This window comes from Passer montanus, unplaced genomic scaffold, assembly GCF_014805655.1.
Source record: "Passer montanus isolate IOZ18808 unplaced genomic scaffold, ASM1480565v1 scaffold80, whole genome shotgun sequence".
NCBI classification, from domain to species: Eukaryota; Metazoa; Chordata; class Aves; order Passeriformes; family Passeridae; genus Passer; species Passer montanus.
This window is the reverse complement of record NW_024373257.1, coordinates 2,834,857-2,855,667: the sequence shown is the minus strand read 5'-3', so window position 1 is coordinate 2,855,667 and position 20,811 is coordinate 2,834,857. Positions and strand designations below refer to the sequence as shown.

The 20,811-nt window shown below is 40.2% G+C and overlaps 1 protein-coding gene across 16 annotated transcripts in view; it reads right to left on the bottom strand.

The window, feature by feature from the left end:
* Positions 1 to 20,811, bottom strand: part of BBX (BBX high mobility group box domain containing) — a 135,710-nt gene that overhangs the window by 81,317 nt on the left and 33,582 nt on the right. Inside the window, exon 1 of one of the 16 annotated variants that reach the window (XM_039732720.1) lies at positions 19,639 to 19,814. The exons of the other annotated variants lie outside the window; for them this stretch is intronic. The gene's annotated coding sequence lies outside the window, so the exon portion shown is untranslated. Of the gene's footprint in view, positions 1 to 19,638; positions 19,815 to 20,811 lie in introns of those variants that run through there. 16 annotated transcript variants of the gene reach the window in all.

The window sequence follows — 20,811 nt, the reverse complement described above, 5'->3', positions numbered from 1 at the left end:
TAACATAGGCACAGCAACACAACTGAATATCCACTGACTTGCTCATGGATCTACCAGAATTAGGACAAATTGTTGCTATCTGCTTTACACTACAACAAGAAATAAAGTGAGAAAGGACTGAGAAGAAAGAGGGTTTATCCTGAGTTTCAAAACAAATCTTCCTCCTTTCTCCACAGCTTCTCTCTTTGGGGAAAACATGATCAGTAGTAAAAAAGCTGCTCAGATACCAAATTGATATTGAATTTCAAAAGAAAAACCTTGTGTTTCATAGGTTAACTCTCTCATGAAACAGAATTTCTCTTTAAGACAAAACTTGACATAAGGCATACTAATTCCTAATATTATCCATATAACCACAAGTTGCTTTTGCTTGCAGGTTGATATAGCTTGGATGTGTTACAAACACAGCTGTGAAAGGGAAGTTGAAAAACTACTCATATTTCCCTATGTGTATTCTTGGGCTCTTTCAGACTATTCTGAACTCCTGGGCCCAGCCTCTTTGCACTGTTGAATTTCCCCAAGCCAGCCTAGGGAGCTGCTCTCAGAGATGCAGGACTCTGTACAAGTCTGTCTGTACACTGGGCATAACAGAGCCACAGAATGAAGCCATCCCTTAGATGTTGGACTTAATCACCCTCGTGGGTCCCTGCCAGCCCAGAACACTCAGGGCAAAGTTTGACAAAACTACGTAGATACAAAGAGAAAAACATTGGAAAGGGCTCAGATTTTACTCCCGTAAGCTAAGTACCTGGAGGGGAAATTCTCAAACCTCCTATTTTATATGTAAGATGAAAAATATATATAGTAAAAACCTTCATATATATGTTATCTTCTATATATATACACAAACATATAACCTGAACAAAGAAGGGACCACAAAAGAAAGAAATATAAGCTTTCCATGTAATCTTTCACATTCCTACTTTACACTTCACAAGATGCATTTTCTTGTTAAATTTTTGTCCTTATTTGCAAGAACAACCTACATGTTATTAAAATATATATATAAACACACTGATGTCTCAAATTCTGCGAACAGTAGTAATGAGAAGCATTTTAACTCCAGCATGGACACACATATACCCCTTTTATTATTCTGAATTGTCTCAAAACCTCACCTGGATTTATTTAACTACATACATTCAGTGGAATGTTCTAAAATAAAAATTTTGCACTGACAACCTGCTATTTACTAATGAATAGAGAAAGCATATGTAGACAAAATTGCATTAGGAGAAAATATCCTTTCCCTCAATAGGCAATCCTGGAAGTAGTGATGCAAACATGACATTTCCTGACTCAGCAGACAGGCTCCCTGTCTGTGCTGTGTTTAATGACAGAAAGACTCCTGTTAGCTCCCAGTGCTATTCCCAGGCCGAGCCAGCAGAGCAAGCAGATAAACAGATCGCAGCCCCAGCTCTGTGTCACCAAAGCTGCCCACCAGGTTTTGTCTGTAAGACCAGCTTCTATGCATGTGACCCATCTCCTTTTCTCCCACGCTGAGCCCAACAGGATAGCAAAGCTGCCAGACAAGGCAGAATCTGGCCCAAAATGAACTTTATCAATCACAGTAAAACCGTAGGAAGAACCCAGTTAACTCGGCACTGCCAAGCTGAATTGTGCAGGACAAACAATGCACATTCCTATCATTCTTCCAGCTTTTGCATTCAGCAGATTTGTCACAGTAACCCTATAAACAGCCCACAGCCAAACCTGCCTTTTTTTTTTTTTTTAAACCTGATTTTTTGCCAGGATTTCCTGAACATTCTCTTCCACCTCCCACCAATGTACTTCTGTAGCTACTCCACACACTAGCCACCTTCAAGCCACATTTCTAGTTTTGCAGAAGCATTTTGGTGGAATGGACAGACAGGTGTCCAAAACCACTGCAGCATTCCTATGTCTGGAACTTTAACCACAGCATTTAATAGCCTAAAGTAACTGTGATTCCAGGTGGTTATTGCTTGGGAGTACAATATATCTTTCAAGGTCAACCACATTCAGCTCAATGGGATCCTTATCTTGATCCGATTTTCTTTTAATGCCAAAAATAAATTGGAAATGAATACACTCTCATAACAGAAAGAAAGAAATAAAACTATAAATCTTCTCCATTGTTTTGTTTTAAAATTATCTGACAGATTTCAGTATTAAAGCTCTTCTACAAGAGACTGGGAAACAGTACAGTGAAGAGAAAAATTATGACTATTAATTCTTCTTAATCCTACAGAACACTATTAGGTACTGAATGATGATGGGGAAGAAGGGGAGAAAAACAAAAAATGTTAAAATCTCTCTGAACAAAATATCAAAGCAGAAAGCAAACATCCAGAACACCAAATTAAAAAACCTCCACTACAAAAACCATAGCACAGCAAAATATTCAACATTAAAATAGTGTTTTTCTAAATTGCAGCTGTCAGCTTCTAAAATCAACTAGAAGGGCTACATCTATTTTCACACCTTGTGATTAACCAAATTATAAAAGATAATCTAAAGATAATCTAAATAATGGGCACGGGACATTAAAAAACATATATGTCTATAAAATATCTGTATCTAGACACCTTCCATTTAGCATTAAGAAATTATTTTACCCTCAAACATGTTGTTCCAGTAGCAGTCAACAGCTTTGCAGTTTCTTCTTTACTGGTGCACAAAAATAAAATCTCAGAACTGTTTTTCTAAGAAGTTATCTTCAACTTTTATTGGATTGACTCCCAACAGAAGTCCTAAGGTAGAAAAAAATGTAAAAAACCTACACCCTAGGCAGTTTGAGAATCTGGAGAAGCATGGAAATGTGTACAAATAAAAGGCATAAAAAATATTTTACTAGTTAGTGCAGATAAGACTTGTTTTTCAGAAGGTCTGCATTTACCCACATTGTTGTGTGATGCATTTTAGAAGACTTTATGCATACCCTCTATCAGGCTTTCCATTAAAGCCATCCACACTGAGAGCAGCAGGATTAACCCGTACAGAAAGGTTCCAATCAATGTAAAAGACAAGAAAACAATCTTTCCCCAAACATATCTGGTGCATTTGTATCCATATACATTTTCAGTGTATCAGCTCTGGCAGAGTCAATGGTCTTACTGAGAAACACCACTTGAGCAAGATTTCTCTTTCAGACTAATTGGAAGGAATATAGGGACTCTCACAGAAAGGCTGCATTCTTCACAACCCCTTCTCCAGTCCAATTTTGTTTCAAAATGAGAAGCACTGCATTTAAATTCAAGAAATTAAAGATGTACTAGGTATGATTGCAAGACCACAAAGATCTATTTGAAATTAGACTTACAAGAGCTGGTTTCAGGTAAAAACAATCCTAGTCGGTTTTGTTATTTTATTTCAGGAATACATCATTAAAACTATACTACGGTACCAAGTTTTACAAACAGATTACATAAACTTGCTATAAATGTATAGATTTGTGATGCTTTTGGGATACTTGATAATTTTAATCAGAGTGTGCCTTCAGTACATTTACATTCCTATCCTTCCTCTTCAGATTCATGGAAATTATGCAGAACAGGTAAAATCAAGGCAGCCCTCACATAAATTTGGGTGCAACAACAAGGAAGCGTGCTGGGATGGGAGCTTCATCTTCCTCTGGATCAGGTAGCAGTTTGCTGGCAAGAAGACAGGTAGCCCATGTGCCTACATAGGACCTCATGGCTTTCCCAAAAGCTATTAATTACCCTGTGAAGAGTCACAGTAATGCAGTATATAAGGAGCATTAGGTGTCAGGTAGGGATTATTATTCCCCAATGCCAAGTCATATATTTGTTTCTGTACTGTACAGCAGGAATCAGCTTTACCTTCACTGCAGAAGTAGCTGTTTATGATGTAAAAAATTCATTGCTTAGGTACTCAAAATTAGTTGCACCGTAACAGCGAGCAGTCAATTACAAACCACTTGAAAACAAATCAAACTTACAAAGGATGAAAAACATCTCCATTTTTTTAGGAAGTGCTGATGTCTTAGGTGCCTACTTGCTTTGTGCAATCACTCAGAGGTGCAAGTATTTATATTAATATGTGGTAACTGAAAGCGTCTGTAAGCATATGTAAGTACTTTCTCCCCACCTCATAAAAGGCATTTACAGATACCACAGAGCTGTTTTTTAAACAGCATTATTAATGGCAATGCTGACAGAAAACCAAAGCCACCTGAAACGGCTGAAGCACAGCATTGTTTTCCTCTCCATCAATACCACACACAGACCAACTCAACCATTATCATCCATCAGCCCTGCATTATTCCTCAGTGTGAGTTCCAACACCTGAGCATCCCAAGCATACTAAAGAAAACTGGATAATCACGACTGCCTTGGGAGATTGATGCAGCAGCTGGTCATGACCCTGACAATGATTTCAGTAATTACTGCTTTTTTATTAAGAGTTTCAGAAAAGTTGCTTTTGCTCTAAAATAGAGTCAAGCTACTTAGGAATTGATGATGTTTCCTAAAATCTGTCCTTCAGTACGTGTGAGCGTGTAAGAAGGACTGGAGTACCTAGGATGTCTTCATAGGCTGGCAACTATGCCAGTGGAGCCCCAGAAGATGCCCATCCTTCTGAAGCAGTATTTGGACAGTAGTCAGATGACCAGGATGGGCAGTTGATAGTCGGTGAAAGGAAAGTGAATGCCACCTTTCCCAGCAGTGCATTTACACACTGCCTCCCCACTTCCTGCTGTCACCAACTCGTAAGCGTTAATATTTGGGCTCCATTTCAAATACACAAGTCAGCCCTGTCAACAGAAGGGAGCTTTGGTGGAGAAGCTATGCCTACATGCAAATATTCTGAAGATCAAGACTTAAGAGCTGTGGCTTTTGACCTCCCACTTGCTGCAGCACTCCTGCAGACCTTGCAAAATTTTCATGACGCGGGTTGCACACAGAAGTCCTTTGTCATACAAGCTTTTTTTTTAGAATCTGACTTTCAGCAAAAGGTGCAAGCCAAAAATAGTAAGCATTATTAGTAGCAATATTATAAAAAGGATAAAGACCATGGGATGAAGAACAGATTAATTTTGTCTTGAAAAAAAAATGTGGAAAGAAAACTTTTTTTTCCCCTGACACAGCCTCTGATTAAGGGCAGAAAGTAAGGGAAAACTGGCTGTAAAAATCCTGACTTCGTAGATGCAGCTCCACAGGAGTAGAGTCAGAGGGGAGCACAGCACGCTCTTAAATATCACATCTTGTTGTGGAGCCAGAAGATAGATATGCAGAAGCCAAAACATAGCATGCTAGAAGTTGCCTAAAGGCAGCACTAACAGGGACAAGTTTCAAAGTGGTTCCAAAACTCCATCAGGAGAAACTACCTTTGCTCTATGGGGCCAATCACAGGCAGCAAACCACAGATCTGGGCAAACTGTTATCACTGCAGCCCAAATGGAAATTGATTAACTTTTCTTTAGAGGTATTCACTGAAGAATACAAGCCTGCACATTAAGACCAGGCAGGGCCGTGAAGGTTCTTTGGTGATTTTTGTAGTGAAGAATGGTATTTCTGTCCTACCATGAGGTGGTAGGACCCAAATTCTTTTCCTAAAACACATGTTCCGAGCACATTGCACGTCAATGTGCTTGTATCATCTCATAATTAACTGTATATTAATATTAACCAATCAATTATTGTATATTAATTAATAATTAATATACAATAATTTCCATACTTAAATGTAGTTAACCATTAACTTGTATTTGTAGACTGTATTTGCTGAACAGCATGATATTTTCCTTCATTCCTCAATGCTATGTAATCATGGAGTTACAAACCTTATCAGAATGCTCAACTAGAACAGCTTTTGTGGGGGTGGGAAGAAAAGCCACAGATATGTTGTTATTATTTAAACTTTTTAAAATAAAAACAACAGTTTTAAATAAAATTTTATCAGGAAAGGAAATAATTCAATGTGGGACTACTTATTTACTCCAAACACCAGTTTCACTCCTTGTGCCTACATCTGCATAGGAGAAAGTGACATCAAGACAACTCTTCAAGTCCAAGTTCCCACTTGGATTTCCTTACTATGCCTGATCTGTGTATGTACATGTCTATTAGACAAAATAAGAGCATACTCTGAGTCTCCAACTTAGCATAAATATCATTTAGTTGGTTCTTACATAATAAAAATATATTGTTACCATACTTTAAAGCCTTTGCAGTAATATTCAGTTGCAAAAAAAGAAAAATACAACAACAATACAATGTAAAGAACACTATTCAGTATTTTTTACCCATTCCAGCAGTGCAGACAGTCAACAGCAGAACATCAAGGATGACTGGAAAACTGTTGTATACACAAAATTATGCATATTCAATTGTTGGCTGTTTGGGGGGGAGGGGTTGGTTTTGTGGTGCTAGGGTTTTTTTTAAGGTTTAGGTTAGAGTTTATTAAAAAAATTGTAATTAATAGCACCTAACAAGTTTCTGCAATCACATCTATAGATGTTTCTCTGTAGTCTATCCCACACTGAAGTGCTACAGATCTCTGCTAAATTGAAGTAAGCGCTTGATGCAGAAATATACCACAAGATAAAGAGAGATAGCCCATCAATCACCTGGATGGGAGAGCTATTATAAACAAATAAATATCTAGCACATTAGAAGTCTGGTTTGGTGCTTCTTTACAGCTGAGAGGGAAAAACAGTAACACTTCCGAAATCCAGAATAAGTTTCAACTAGTAACCATCAGCATCCCGCTTTCACGAGGGATCTGCCCATCTCTCAGGCTGTAACAACTATGTCACAGATAGTCCATCTCTTTGGAGACTTGATCTACAACTTTTAGCTGCGCTAGAAGGGCTTGGCCACTGTGAGGTGTTACTTTTATGTCTCTAGTGCCACCTCACATAGAGTTTCCGCCACAACTCAGGGAACCAAGCTTTATTAAATAAACACAGATTCTTTATCCCCTCCCTAATTCACATGCAAAAAAATATGTGTCATCTTATCCAGCATGGTGCACTGGCACAAGCCATAGACTGTTTAGCTGCACACTACCTGGAAATAAAAGGCTGGAAAGGAGACAGACTGAGATTATGACTGACTTCACAGGAGTCCAAATAAACCAGTGAAATTAGCAATAGTATCATCCTAAAATGAGGTATTAGTAGTAACAGCTGCAACTTAAGCATCTCAGCAGTCTTCTTCCATAGGTTTCCTATTGTGAGAGCTAGGAAGGGTGAAGAAGATGGCAGGAGTTTGGTCACCATGGCTGGGGAGAATACTTGTGCACCGTCGGGTGCCCTACGCAGTTGGTACACAATGAACTGGAACAGGCATTGACGCCAAATCCAATTCTCAGCAGTACAAAGAGCATTCTCCTCAAAGCAGCTTTGGGAGGATGAGGAAATCTAATCCTAGAGGGAACCCTGGTGCCCATGTACAATAGAAATCCCACCCACAACAAAGCAATTTTCTGGATGCACATCAAAGAATATACCCTCTTCAGAGTGAACACTAAATACACCCAAATCACAACTGTGTCAATATTGGCACTAGGAAATGAAACCTGACTTCTAAAATTAATGCTGGGAAAGACTCCAGGTGACAGAAACTTCATGAGAGCACTAGAGCAATGTTCCCTGTGTTTCAGATGATGGTAATACAGGTATAAACCTTTGCAAAATACAATGTTAAGGTATGAATATATCACAAGGTTTTGCATGACAAATTAAAAGTTTTGGGAGCTCTTGTTTTAAGATACATTCCGTTTACAGTTATGTATTTCAATGCATGAAGGAAAAAGACGAACTTTCTGCAAACAGTCCTTAACAGCATTTCAAGTTCTCAGTTAAATCTTGCTTCATAATCAAATGCTTGTATTTGAGGTGAAAATAGGAACAGGTGAGAAATATCTGAAGCTCTCCTTCTTAACCCTAAATGCAGTAAGTTGCTTAATCAGAACTGCTATACAACTGCTTCAAACAAAATTATCTTCTTTCAGAAGTTTCTCAGATGCTCAGAGAGTTTGTTTTGAGTTTAGCTTTTCTTTTTTTTCCCCCCTTCCTTAAATAAATGCAGTGCAATGCTCATTATCTGTCTTGGCATGACCATTCTCAGTACTCCCTTCCTGGGGTCTTTCTACAACAAGACACAGCATTACGAAGCATGCCTATTAACCATTCTGAACACTGACTATGCTAAGGGCTGGGACAAAGAAATATCAAAGGGACTGGGTATTCCATCACCAGATCACAGTCAGCAAACAGGGCAGGCAGGCAAGCACACCAGCAGTCTTCAGGGAAACATCAGGGCCTTGCTCAGCCTTTTCCCTCCTGCTCGACTCGGCTCAGCCACTTCAGAGAGAAAGCTGAACATAAAATATGCCACCATCCCTCATGCTCTCAACTGCTGCAGCAGCCCAGCTAATTCCTGAAATGCCAGTTGTGCTCAGAACTCATAACCTGCACATCCCAGCATGTCACTTGAGGCCCAGAGAACAAGAAGAGAGACAAGGCAGAGGCTGGCGGAGATAGGACCCGTACACATGCACACACATGAATGCCTCTCCCTTTACACAGCTCTAAATAAAATTAAGCCTCCCATGTCATTTCCAATGCCAGCTTAGCTCAAGCATGGTAAATTTCCAATTCAGCTCGTTCACCTCACCTTGATCCATGCTGCCTTCTATTCATATCTACAGCCATCACTGACAGCAGCAGAAAAAGCATAAATCCAACAATAAAACACTTTTCAGAGTGAGAATCTAGTCAGAACTACAGTATTAGGTATTTTTCCTTCAAATTTTTATTTGTATTTTACTAGCCTCAAAATAACATGGCGCAGCACCGTTTTATTTCTCTTACAGCACGCAAGAGATCAATGCACTGAACACACCCAAACCAAATAAGCTTAAATAGATGGCCATTAGCTTTGCTCCTGGCCTTGCCCCTACATCTTCCTTCTTGGCCTTTCAATTAAACCATGCAACGCATGTCCTTAGAACTACAGCTTTCATGTACAAAGATAAAAACATGGAAATCTCAGAAAGCAAGTTAAACAGAACACTTAGCATAACAAAATAATGACACAGCAACAAGACAGATGGAAATGATTTAAGCAAATGCCAAACCCCTGTTTCTTTTTTCAATATTTTTCCTCTTCAATTCTGTCATAGTTTATTTACAACTCATTAGTGTAAATTACAGGTTATGCAGTAATTTAGACCAGTACAAAATCTACAAAAGCTTTTAAACACAATCTCAAAAACAGGGTCTTGGGGCAGAAAACAAGATAGGGAGGAAGAGAAGGATGTCTGTGCATATGTGTCAAGGTATGCGTATTTGGAAAGAAAGAGACAAGGGGTGTTTGCATATATTCATACAAATAACTGTATTACATACATATCCTACATGCATAAATAGAAAGTAACTGAAAATCTCATATAACAGCTGCTTTTATATCATGCCTTTGTGACACATCCAAAGAAATTAATCCAAATATGTCACTGGGTAAACATAACTCTCAAAAGAAACATGGTTTGGGTCAAGAAAATTCTAGTCCTGGTTTGCAATGACTCAATCCAGAATTACATTTTTGGAAGCTAATTCAGAAGAAGTTCTGGACTTACCAACAGGTCTTCTGTATTTTAGAGAGAAAAAACTAGCTGAAGAAAACTTCCAAACATGACACTCTCACTGTGCATTAAGTTTAAAAACAAAATTAGCTTACCACAAACACTGAAGCACTCAAGACTTCACAGTTTCAAAGAATAATATAATACCTTCATAGATCAAGCCCTAGATGAGGACCAAGTCTTATTGCTATGAGATTCTTGGCTTAAAAAAAATAGTTTTGAATTTAAAAAAATCAGCCATGGGCACTATTGTCTTATCCAGCACATACTTTGCACCAGGAACTAGTCACACTTAATGGCAACTAGTGATTCATTATTACATCTCAGAAATAAAAACAGAAGTGAGGAAACATACGGAGCAACATCAGAACCACCTCACCACTCAATTACCTTGATAAAGGGACTACACATTTAATACAGACATTGGCAGACAGATGCTTATGGAACTAAAGCATTGTCCACACTCTATGTGACAGGAAGATTATTTAATCCTGAGCATCATAAGGTGAGTGGACCCTCTTCATATGCAACAAAATTCGTAGCGTGTTTGTAGGAACTCTGTCTAGGCCTTAACCTCAGTAGAGTCTGTTTACATTTTTCCCAGCCTAACAGGATTTGTCTTGCCCACCTACAAGATGCAAAGAAGCAGCAAAGACAACACTATGTTGCTGATGGTTTGGGTAGTGTTCATTGAGTTTTCTTTTCATGAAAGTTTGCAAAATAAGAGCCAGAGCCCCCTCATAAACCCAGGTATCACTTGCAGTCTAGTCAACAAGTAATACAACTTGTAAAATTAGCTTCTTCATATGTTTGCTGCCTCAGTGAATCCAGTCTGACCTTATGCAGGTTAGGATACTTGTTTTGAAAATGCAACCTTATTAACAAACATCCCAAATTAGTGATCCATAGAGTTTTATTACCCTGAACTACTTCACCTCAAACTAAAAACCACATTAACACTTCCATCAGTTGGGAGATACATAACCCGTTAATTTTGATGCACCTCTCAGAACAGACCCAGAACAGCCCCTCCTTCCTGCACCAGCTCTTCAGACTTCATTTCAGCTCTGAGTTTATCCACCTGCAGTCTGAAGGAGTCATCTAGTGGCCACAAACAATTCCTGCAGCCTCACCAGCTAGTGTAGTCCAGCTGCCAGGGCAAGACAAGGTTTTTTACTGCTTAAAGCACACAAGCAGGGACAGGAGTCCACTGCAGGTCCAGTATCTGAACCATAGCACAGTCCTTGCAGCCTTGCTCATGATGTTCCCTGTTGATGTTCTTTAGTGTGTGCTAGATACTAATTTCCCACCCACAGTCCATGTCAAGGCCAAAACCAAGTTCTCTCCTTATTCTTGGGAGGAGACATGGCTGTATTACTTCTAACCCTTGTGCATCTGCCTGTTCCTCTTCAGGGGTGAGCAAACCTTTTCTGAGTGAAGTTGCTACTCTCGGGAAGCACCAGTTCAGGTGACACGGATTAAATTGCTAAGCAGCAGCAGCAGGGCAAGTCAAAGCATCTTCCTTGGCCCACATCCCTCCTGTGACAAACCCACTTTGTAGGCTTGGACAAAGCAGATGGGTACTTAGGTAAAGTCTCAGCCATGGGAGAACCAGCTACCTAGTAACATGTAAAAGAGAGAACCACAATAGATTAAACACGTATCTGAAATATGAGTTAAAATAACACTTTGATAAACAGTATTAACATCTATAAAAATCTTACTAAGCTTCATAAATATTTGTAATGTGCTATCAGTTCTCTGTACAACCCCTCCAGCCAGGTATGCTACAGAAATTTAAGTGTAGAATTTTTTATGAAAACATCAAATATTCATTCTTCAAATGAATGGCCATTTCAGCTATGTAAGAAAGTGAAAAACTGGTACTGATTTTTCATAACAACACCTTGGTTTCAAAAGAAATTCAGATCCATTTTTTTACTCTGTGTTAATCTGTGTTACCTGTTGAATGACTCAACTGCAGACACCTAAACACACCTTAGGCAAGATTGTCTTACACTTTTTTTGTTCCTGGAAATCACTTTGCTGCCACACTAATGCCAGATTCTGGAAGAACATGTTCCTACTCTTCCTTCACAGACTAGGAGTTGGTATTTGCATATCTTCTCTTGGGATGTCTGCACTGTTGATTAGAGGTGAATCTAATGCAGTGAGCATCAAGTGCTAATCATCACACACACAACTTTCACATCATTTTATAATATGCCCCCTTACACTCTCCCATGTGGTTTTTAACATAGTATAACTTAATCCCAGAAGCAGCAGCTTCCCCTGCCCACCCCAAAATAAGAAACCATAGGTTCTCCAAACCTTTCAAGGAAGCCAAAAGGCTTCCTTAAATTCATACTTAACCTTCCTGTGATTCAGAGCTTCCACCTGCCTCAATCACCTCAGTCACAAAGTTATCACCTAGCCTTTTCCATCAATCGTATGCATCATTCAGGTACAACAAGTGAAAATGCTATAAAATGCAAATTATCATTCTGGTATGGTTAAGGAGCTCCAACCTATTTCAATCTGCAGTTGAAGGTGGAAAACAGTACCACAACTATCCAAAGATGTGAAAGAAAAAAAAAATTCATCCTTGCAAGCCCTAATGTCAGAATTAAAGAGAGAAGATTCCTTCAAAATGGTGAGGGCATGAGCAGCAGCTAAGTGATGCTTAAAGCTCCGATCCCAGCAGGCAACACCTCCGCCTTGCTTTACATGTCTAACAAATTAAGGATTGGTCAGTTTCACCCTATGTGGAGGACCTGCAGAAAGACTGACTCTAAACCATATTTATTTCTCCAAGATGGGAGACACCTTATCCTTTTAGGTCAATAAACCTTATCCTTTTAGGTCAATAAATCACCAAGAGCTACTTTTCGCTACTTACTGCTCAGCAGTCCAGTCACAGAGGTATCTGGAAGTGAGAAAACAGTTCTGCAGCACTCAGGTTTGTACAGGCATTACCCAGATTTATTTCTCTAGTTCTTAAATAGGCTTAATTTGTACTATCAAAAAAAATAATGTCAATATTTTTTAGCCTTAACTAGCCAGAATCATATGAAAGATAAGACCACTTTTAAGACTTTATGTAACACTGACTTTATTTGGATTTTTACTTAGAAACAAATTTAATTCACTTCAACTTAATTTCTTTATCTATGTACTTTAAAAATAAGATACTCTTTGGTAACAAAAGTGAAAGAGTGGGTTGACTACTGATTCTAACACAGCATGCCAAAAAATGTCACTGATGAGATCAGTAGCAGGCAGTACCAGAGGTCTTCTCATGTCTACTGTGTTTGGCCAAGTCTTGTTGTCTTGTCTCATGTTTTCAGTGAACTGCAAGAGTGAATGGGGATCAGGAATAGCCACCAAAGCTCATTTTGTCCTGTTATCACAGCAAAGATGCACATACTTTTTCTACTACATACATATTCATACATACACATACACAAGTGTTTACAAGTGTAAACTTGTACTTTCAGTAAACTTTCAGTAAATATTTTTTCTGCAGGTACATCCAAGATAAAAGTGAATACCACACAGTAGGCCTGTTTTGCAAAGGTAACATGCAGAAAACAAAATTAGTGGCAGACTAAGAAACACAAGAAATTGCAAAGTACCACAGGCACTCTTTAAGCCCCTCCCTCTGTGCATTAACATTAAAATGGGAAGCTCCTTCTGAACCTTCTGCTACTTCTTAATATGCAGATCATCCAAAGCATGGTACTTCATACAAAACATGCACTTTATTAGTGCTGCAAATACGTACACTGGCATACTTCCTTTTGATATTGATATTGACCATGCTTCTACCACCCCAAAAGACAGCCATAACATGCTTTTTCTACAGGTCTTACCACACACAGACTACCTGGGAACTTTGGTTAGCTGAGTAACTGCCTGCCCCCTTGCTCCCCACCAGGTTTGACAAAGGGAGTATATTATGCTCTTTAATAATCTTCAAGAGATGGCACAATGTTCAAGAATTAATTTTTAATAAGGTATTAAAAAATATAAATAAATATATAAATCACAGAGGTATAAATCACGGAGGCTGACCATCTTAAAACAAACACATTACTGACTGAAGCCCAAGCATCTCTACAGCCTCTATTTGCACCTTAATTACTCAGCAGAAATGTGCTAAAGAGTTATCAGTCAACTGAAGATGTCTTTCTCTAAGGACCTGCAGGACAAGCTGAAATACCTCTTAGAACTGCCAAGAGCAAAGGATTTATCTGCTTTTATATGCATTTGTCAACTCATACTGCCGAAAATGTAGTCACAAGCAACATTGTAAATTGATGATAATATTTAAAGTATATTCACTTCTTATGAAAGCTTATCCAGAAAGCACCTATTTTATCTCTGCCTAACCACCACTTCAACACATCAATGTGGATTCCTTGTCTCACTAGAGGTCCACCAGAAAGCTGATGTCAGTACCTGCAGCAAACACCTCCAGTTGCAGACTCAGAATTCACAGAGCAGGGACTCAAGTCAGATATTCCGTGAAAGCACAGCATCTAATTCAGAAAACCTCTACCAGAGTCTTATTCCTGTGATCATTTTGAATAAACCATGAGCCCCACTACAGATGGGAAGGCCTCAGTCGTGTTGTTAGAATATACCATTGTTTTTTTTCAAATGGGACCTGGCTAGCTGCCTGCCTTACTGGAGTCTTGAAGAGAGAAGGAAATACCTGAAATCTAGTGACACTTTACTGCTCCTGACTAGCAAGAACCTGCTTCTTGATTGAGTTGCACCAAAATTCTGTTTACTGAGATTTTGTCAATGCGCAATAGACCCATGTGGAATTTGCCAGCATCTTTACCCAAAAACTTCCAGGTGTTTACGCACCTGATTGCTACTTCCAAGGTACTTCATACATTAACAAGCTTTGAGGGGTAGCATTAGTTACAAAAATAAAGTAACTTAGTTAAGTATGGAACAGTTACAGCTACATTAGTACAATTTAAAATTTAAAACACCTTTATATATTCCTGTAGCTAGCAGGGAACAGGAAAACTCAAATTATTTTCATTTCTACAGAGAGTTTCATTTTTTAATTAGCTTGGGAAAAATATTTTAACATCTGCATAAAGATATCCCTTTAATTTGAAGGCATTTTAACCTCCTGATATCATAAAAAGCACTTTACTGTGCAGTAGTGAACTAACAGTTAAAAAGAGGTGGATACATTTTGAGTAACTTTTCCCTGCAGCAGATCCTGCTCATCTTCAGTTAAAATGCACAGGTTTTTCTGGCAGCATTTTCTGTGGCTGCTTTTGAAAAAAGAAGCAATCTGTAGAGTATTACAAAAGCCATGCCCTTCCATACTCAAGTTTCACATCCAAAGAATATCAGATGCTGCCATGGTTTCAACTCAGGCTAGCTGGCCATCAGGGAAGACTGTCCCAAACCAGCATCTGACCCCAGCTCCATGGAAAGTCTCTCCACTGCTGTGACTGCGCCTCCCAGCGAGGCTCTCCAGCATCGTCCCGCACAGGATCCAAGGAGAACAGTCCAAGCTGCTGCCATTACACCACATCCACGAGGAGGGTGGACACAGCACTGTTAGAAGGCACTTCAACAGGCGCAGTGCCCCTGAAAGTGCACAGAAGTTGTGTACTTACAGGTGATGGTCCATTTGCATCAATTCTAGAGCATTTAAGGTCCTTCATATTGTGCCATAACTTGGCTACTAAAGAAAGCATTATTTTTGTGGTTTACTCTTAATAACTAGCTTCTCCACTTAGAGCAAAAAGTGAGAATCTTATTTTTCTCTCTGAAAGAAAGATACAATCAAACCAAGTAGTCAATTTTATAATTTTTTGTCATGTTTGCATTTCTAGGTCGTTGTTTCAGTCCTTTTGCCTTTATAAAAGCTGTGCAAGCTTGACAGGGATATTAAAGTAAGTTTTTTTTCTCACCCTAAAACTATCATTCTGCTCATTACTTTCCCACAATTATAATTTTTGGTTTATACAAAGTTTTCAATTAACAGTATAATTTTGCAGCTTAAGGTACCCTAAAATATTACTTAAAAATCTGAAGACTCAATATGCCATGTTTTTCCATGGTTTTCAGTTTACTTTCATAGAGCAAGGGAAGGAGCAGAGACTCTAAACTCTAGTAAACATTGATCCTTTTATCCCTTGTCAAAATCCACTATCATGAATTTCTGTACTTACATGAAATCTCACAGAAAGTAACAAGGCCCCAAACAAAATTCATGGGCATACACCAGCAAATCTCAGAACAGGAACTTTACCTTGAGATATAGCATTCAACTTCCCTAGGCAAAACACAGCCCCAGTGAATGCATGCTGAACACCTGTTGTTGGTTTTGCCAGTACCTGACACATATCAAAAGCTTGAAAACTACTAACAGAAACTTCCTGTACTCCACAAATAAAGCTCGGACAACTAATATTACCCTGCCACTTAAAAAACAAACAACAAAGTATTAGAATATAGGCCAGAGAAATGTAATCTTTTTACAGGCCACTTGAGGATCTGCTCTTTTTCAGGTAGTTCACCACTACCAAAAATCTCAAGAGTAACTGATGAATTTAACACTTTACAGCATCAAATTCTGAAAGGATCACAGAAGAAAGATAAAAACTCACAATTAACATGTTGTCTTCAGCATCACTAACTAACTGATGCTATGTGCTCTGGAAATTATCCAGACTGCAAAATCATGTTTAAAAGACACATGAAAGTCCCTAGTAGAAGAAATAGACAGTAGCGCTCTATTTCTGGAGATATAGCCTCCTCCCCTTGCACTTATCCTGCCCTTATGGCTCCAGTCTGACAAGTAGCAAACATAGGGCAGCTCTGAAACTAAAGTGAGTCATGTCCCCTGTCCTGCTTTTCTACTATACACTCTTGGACCCCCCCTTTTTAGAGGGTAACAGAACTGTTCAGTTCTAAAGTCTGATTTACAATATATTAGCTGATCCACCAAGTAGTGGTCAGTTCTATCTTTAGGCAGAAAGAGTTAAGCTAATAAAACCCATTAATTTTAGCTATGATCATTCCTCCAGTCCAGTTCATTACACAACAAAAACACTACCATGGCCCCAAGATGCAAGGACTGTTTCATTCAGTAATAGTGCTGCCATTAAATATGTTGATTCACTATTACTTCTGTTAAATATGTCTTATTCCACTTCTTTGTCAGGGAGCTGTAATTCAAATACTGTCTGTATCTTCTACCTATGATGAAGATGGTGGTCAGTATTACACATGTTGAAGGTGAAAAAAATACTCTGGGAGCCATTCCCCTCATTCTTCATGCCTACAAATACAGAGCACTCATTAGCACCCTTCTGATCTCTCAAATGAGGAAGTATCTAGCTTTAAGACACAACTTCTTACCCTCCTTTGGTGGATTCCAAAATACATTAACCAATGTCTACAAGCAAAGAGAAAACCAGGCTGCCAAAGTATGACAGAGAAGCAGCAAATGCTTTGACTCGAACTGTCAGTGAAGCAGGAAAATAATTTATAAAAAGCAAATGTAGAGCCACTGGTAGGAGCCCTTTATTGATACAGGTTGGATTTTTACAGCAGCCTCCTATCAATTATAACTGAGATGGTGAAAATAGGTACAAACTGAATAAAACAGCAAAAGGTCCAAGACTTGTTGTGCTTGATGCTCCGCATTATACCGAGGTACTATAACAGTGCTAGAGTTTATTTACTGGTAGAATGCAAGTAAAAAGGCAGTAACTTTGGCAAATAAGGGTTGATACTTGGGCCCACAATGGAAATGGAAATCTACAGCATAAGCACATTTACCACACATTTCTTGTTAAGACATTAGCATGTAGAATTACCTTTAGATTCAACACACTGAAACAAACGGGCTTGTACTGTGTTTTTAATGCACTGATAAAATGTGCACAACACACAAAATGTCTTCAGCTACTATTTTACCCCTCAGAGTAATGACATAACACAGGGTTAATTCCTTGAGCACAAGTCTATACCAAGTAGCAGATTTAGCAGCAATGAATTTAGAGATTGCATAGAGGCAAAACCATCCAGTGCAGTATAGCCAGCACATGAAAACAAATATAAAAGATGCAAGGCCACACATGATTGGAAATTTTATTACCTCCTATACAATGCTCCTCCACCAATACTCAAGTGGAGGCCCACAGAGTGGGTTATAAAGTGGTTTGTTGCTTTCATTTTGGCCTTACACCTTTACCTACAAAGCTGTCCAACTGCAAACAGTAAGTGTGAGCCAGGAATGTAACACCCTTATGACTTCTACTTGCTCCAAAACTTGAAGAATCACAGAAGCATACAGAGAACCACTGGGGCTGGAAGGGACCTTGAAGATAATCTCAAGCCTCCCACCCCTCTGCCACAGGCAGGGACACTTTCAACTAGACCATGTTCCTAAGAGCTCCATTCCGTCTGCCCTTGAACACCTCCAGGGATGGGTCAACATCTCAGGGCAACCTGTGCCAGTGCCTCAATACCACCCCCTCACAGGGAAGAATTTCTTCCTAATATTTAATCTAAACCTACCCTTCTTTAACTTAAGGCCATGCTCCCTTGTTCTACCATTACATGCCCTTGTAAAAAGTCTCTCTCCAGCCTTCTTGAAAGACCCCTTAAAGTATAAGGCTGCTGGTAAGAAGCAGATCTAAATTCCACCAAGGAAAAATGGCAAGTCAGTCATCATAAAAAATATTACCAGAAATCAATCCCCAATTTCTCCTTTACTGTACCTCTCTCATTTTTCACCACAATGCATCACACTTTAAAACACATGCTTCTCCGGAACGGCTTTCAGCAAAGCTACTGGAGAACTTCACTGTAAGATCTAATAAACGGTTCCATGTCTTTAATTTTATAGAACAATCAACAAATTAAACTTGTCAGAACAGAAAACAGCTACTCAAATCACACACCCTTGTCTGGATCAAGAGCACAAGCAATTGTGGTTAGGCCTCAAATGATCCTGATCAAGATCTTTGATTTGTTTCTACTGTCCCCTGTCACCTGGGGAGCAGCTCAGACCTTGAGACGGTGCCCTGTATCTGTAATGGCAGAGTCCAGCACCAGGCTGGCCCACCACAGCTGCGTGTTTGAGAGGCTTCCCATGAAGAGTCCTCTGCTAAATCACTCAAGAGCATCATGGCCAGAGCAAACGAAGTTGTGCCATTAATCTGACTGTTAACAGGCAGTAATAAAAAATACAGCAAAAGCAGAATATCACAACACAAAGTATTTGTGTAACCTACCACCAGTTACAGATTAGCAATTTCAGAAGTTTTATTTGAGGGAATATAGAGAATGATGCTCATCTGTTTGAAAAGCTGAAAATTGATTAATGAACCTGTGATATTTACATTCTTCACTCTGTAAAGGAAAATAATTTTAAAAATCCAATGCAACAATGTAAGAAGACACCTTTCCATAGAAGTTGCCCATCTGTTGCAACTGAGATTACTCCACTTTTCTCTAAACCAACGTGGCTTCCTTTCTTTCTGAAGGATGCTTGGCAACTGTAAAAAGTATTTTTTTCTTTTTTGCTTTTCATGTCTATAATTTTATTTCCATGTTATAACATCACTCCCTCAAATACATCACCTTGTTCTAGATCCACAGCTATTACTAAACCACTGTAAAGTCTCTTCTCTTGCATTACTCAATCCATCCAGAAGTTCTGAAATAACGTAAGTGGGTTTTTAAAGTTGCATAGAGTAAACTTTACCTGTATCCTCTGTCCTTCATGGCTGTATTTGTATCATACCTATTTATACTTTTCATTGAGAAAAAACAGATATTTACAAACTATAAATTTTATTGACTACAGATCTTCGCTACAGCAAAATACATCATTTCCTGAGTATACTCCATTACAGTATTAGCAGGAGCAAAAGCATCTAATCGTTGACGGTAACAACATAATTGCTCGTCTCTTGTTATTGAGCCGGGCTAGGTTGTGACTCTTGGTTCCTCCTCCAAGAACTGCCCGGACTCAGGCGGGGTACGAGCGGCACTCACCTCCTGTGCCTTCCCGGTCACAGAGCTGGCACACAAGAGTTTTCTGCCATCCTGCCTACAGCCCGGGCGCTCTGCAACACACCACGGCCACCGTGACACCGCTTCTCCAGCCCGGCGCTCGCCTGTCTCAAACAGAGCCCGCAGCCTCACACGGACATTAACTCCAGACCGATGAAAATAACTCTTTCGGGGGAGGAGTAACAGCGCCGGTCCGAGGGAAACGAAAAGCAGGAAGCTGATCTCAGCAGCGCGGGGAGCGCGGACGGGGCGGAGCAGAGGCACGGAGCGAAGAAAAGTGGAGCAAAGACTCGCTGCTTATAGGTTGGCTTTGGCAGTATGACCAACCAGCAGCGCATTACTGAAATACCAGCGCCGGGGCTGACACGGACGCCAGCAGCCCCTGGCCCGGGGGCGCAGGCCCGCGGCAGCCCCGCGCAGCGCACTGGCCGCGCAGGTACCGGCCCTGCGCAAGCGGCCCCCACACGCCGCCCGCCCGGCTGCCCCGCAGCTCCGGCCCCGCGGCGGCCCCGGGTGCTTCCCTGCCCGCACCGGCCCGGGGTGAGGGCTGCCGGGGGCGCCGAGCCCGCTGTCACGCGTGAGCCGGTCTGAAGGGCACCTCCTGCGGGACGAACTCAACGCTCCTGCTCTGCAACTGCGGGAGCTCCTCCGGCGTGCTAAAAGCAACAGATTACGATATCTGGTGAAAGACTGAACTGCCGTGTCTAGCGAGTAAATAACTTCTTGTGATGGAGTTTAAAAGAAAAAGAGAGGGATTCTTTAGGAAAACAGCTTCAAGAACGGAGAGGCTTTTCATTCTAAAACTCAGACTCCAAGCAGGGCTTAACCTCGACAACAGCATCTCCCACTCTTTAAGGGCTTTCTCTGCCTCCGCGGGGCTCCCGTTCCCAGCGAAGGCAGGCCACGGGAGCTCGCTCCCGGCGGAGCTGGCTACCCCGCGAAGGCCGGTGCTGCCGTGCTGGCCTGAGCCACGGTCGGGCTGCTTCTGCTGCTTGCCTGGCCCCCACATTCCTCAGCAGCAGGGCTGCTTTGGGTCACAAGGACAGCATTACGAAAACCCAACAGAAAACAGTGATACACGGCAGTCTAAATAAACGTGAGCGTGGAAAACAAAAGCCAAAAAACCATAAAGGAGGATGAACTGACTACCGTGAG